Source organism: Nannospalax galili, unplaced genomic scaffold (genome assembly GCF_000622305.1).
Source record: "Nannospalax galili isolate Female #2095 unplaced genomic scaffold, S.galili_v1.0 scaffold15320, whole genome shotgun sequence".
Classification (NCBI taxonomy): Eukaryota; Metazoa; Chordata; class Mammalia; order Rodentia; family Spalacidae; genus Nannospalax; species Nannospalax galili.
Window position 1 is genome coordinate 8,435 of NW_008346490.1, and position 2,341 is coordinate 10,775.

The 2,341-nt window shown below is 39.0% G+C and overlaps 1 long non-coding RNA gene across 1 annotated transcript in view; it reads right to left on the reverse strand.

The window, feature by feature from the left end:
- Positions 1–801: 801 nt before the first annotated feature.
- The window catches only part of LOC103741893, a 4,083-nt gene continuing 2,543 nt past the window's right edge, over positions 802–2,341 (reverse strand). The window contains exons 2-3 of the long non-coding RNA XR_607600.3: positions 1,470–1,607; positions 802–858 (exon numbers count right to left, since the gene is read on the reverse strand). This is a non-coding gene — a long non-coding RNA (uncharacterized LOC103741893). The remainder of the gene's footprint in view (positions 859–1,469; positions 1,608–2,341) is intronic.

The following is a 2,341-nucleotide window of genomic DNA, read 5'->3' on the forward strand; positions in this document are numbered from 1 at the left end:
TTTGAGTAAGACTTTTAAAATCAGCATACAAAGTATTGAGTTTCACTACAGCATCTTCATACATGTGTCGGTACCTATGTTCTCGATCATGCCCCTCTCTCACTGTGGTTCCCTGTATTGCCCTCTTTCCACTTTCTTTTCACATGGTACCCACTATCCTCTCTAGTTCCCACCTCTCTTGGGATGTCTTCCTCTCTTCTCATGATCACTTTCTAGTTAAAGAAGCCATTTCTGGGGTCTAGAGAGTTGGTTCAGTGGTTAAGAGCTCTGGCTACTCTTGCAGAGGACCCAGGTTTGAATCCCAGCACCCACATAGCCATCTATAACAACCATCTATAACTCCAGTTCCAGGGATCCAGCACTCTCTTCTGACCTCTGTGAGCACTGCATGACACGGGTGCACTTCCATACATGCAGGCTATACATTCATACACATAAAATAAAATAAGTAAAAATAATAAAATCAATAAAATCTTTTTTAAATAAAGAAGCCATTTCTATATAAGCATCAGTTTGACCATGTGTCCACTAAGAATAGAAATGGAAGCAAAAGAAATATAGATAAATCTAAATAGACTGAAACAAAGGAGCAAAGTATTTCAAGGAAAGTTATTTTATTATCCGAACAGTTTGCTTTCCTATGTTTAGTATCTATTTATTATGTTATTTTTATAAGTAGCAAAGTCCCTCCATCTTCTTCCAGGTGAATATACACTAATATAAAAAGCTGCTGATTTTACACAGTGCTTACCCCACCCACCCCCACAAGGGTCACTAGGAATTTGTGGCCTACATGGCTGAATCCTCTTCTGCTCGGTCTGAAAGCAGTACTCAGTCATCCTCTTGCTGATTTCTTTTCTGTCAAAAGAAACACAGAGTATGCTGAAAGACTGTATTCTAAATGGGATATCTGCAGCCTAGATCACTGTGTTAGAAACCATATTTTTCTAGAGGCATGGACAAAAGATATGGATAAAAATGATCATGGAAAAGCATGCTTTAACTAATTTGATAGCGGCTTATAGCCTTGCTCCTAAGCAACACTCCTCAGGCATTTAGATACGTTTTCTGTTTGACACAGGTGCACACACTCCCAGTACAAACACAAACGGAAATACAAATTTACATTCCTCGTTGAGTAACAGGAGACTTTATCTTCTCAGAGCCCTATGACAACACATCTATTTTAAGATGAGACATACTATGCAAATTTTTCAAAAATGCATGTGTGTTGTAACAGTATCTTCCATCATTTGACCGATAAGTGATCCCTTCAGTTCCTACTTCCCACTTAATTACTCAGTTCCTATTTCCCACTTAAGACAGTCCAACTCAGTCATTGTGATTCTTTAATTCAAAATCACCAAATCAAAGTCCTGATAGGTCAGGACCAAAAGGAAGTATCACAAAGTGCACTTGGAAGCCAACTTGAAAATTTGCTCAGCATACCAAGGATCCATATACTTTACCAGCTTAAGAAAATCTATTAGCTTGTGGGCATCTTCTCCAGTGGAAAGGTCTACAAAGTCCTTGGGCAATTGGTAACTCAGGTAGGGGCTGGGCTGTACTGTAACTTCACTGTTTGTGCAACGGAAAGCTGGAGAATCCTTTACAAGGAGAAAACAGGAAAGTCTGTGAATTTGTTTTTTAGGTTTATTTTCCACACAAAAAAGACACTAGCACAATTTCAACACCATGTTGTCTTCTACACCTGAGAAGAAGAAAACAAGATTCTGAAGTAAAAAAAGGCACCAAGAATTTAAAATAATTCTACATATTCAGTAAAGAATAAATATAAGTCTTTCAAAGTACCAGCCTATGGAGAGCTAGGCTGAGTTTCCAATATAAAGTCACTGTGTGCTGTGGACAGATTGTGATCTCTTCAGTTTCTGGGTAGCCCAAGGCCTATCTCTAGTCATCTCTGAGTGCAAGCAATCTCACACAGGCCAGAACCCTTTGTAATTATCCCTTGCAATAGACTAGCACTTTTTGCTTCTCTTAGATCATTTGGAATCTCTTATCACCTATATAAAACTGCAAATTCAAAGTTCACAAGTCTTCAAATTCATTCTTTAATGCACTTGCTTAGAGCCTTGCATATAATATTTACATGTTGCCTTGTGTCAAAAAAGACTCCAGAGACAGAAGGCCTTGGCTTTAGAGTTCTCAGGTAGCAGGTATCTAGGTGAGGATGGTTGGTGTCCAGCAGAAGAAGACAAGACAGGAATGTGAATAGGTCAGGACCAGGAAGCCCTAGAAAGCAGGCCACATCTTATATAGATAAACCAGTCACCTGACAAAGAGTCGTGAACCATCTGTTTTATGCTGGGCCTTGTTTTAG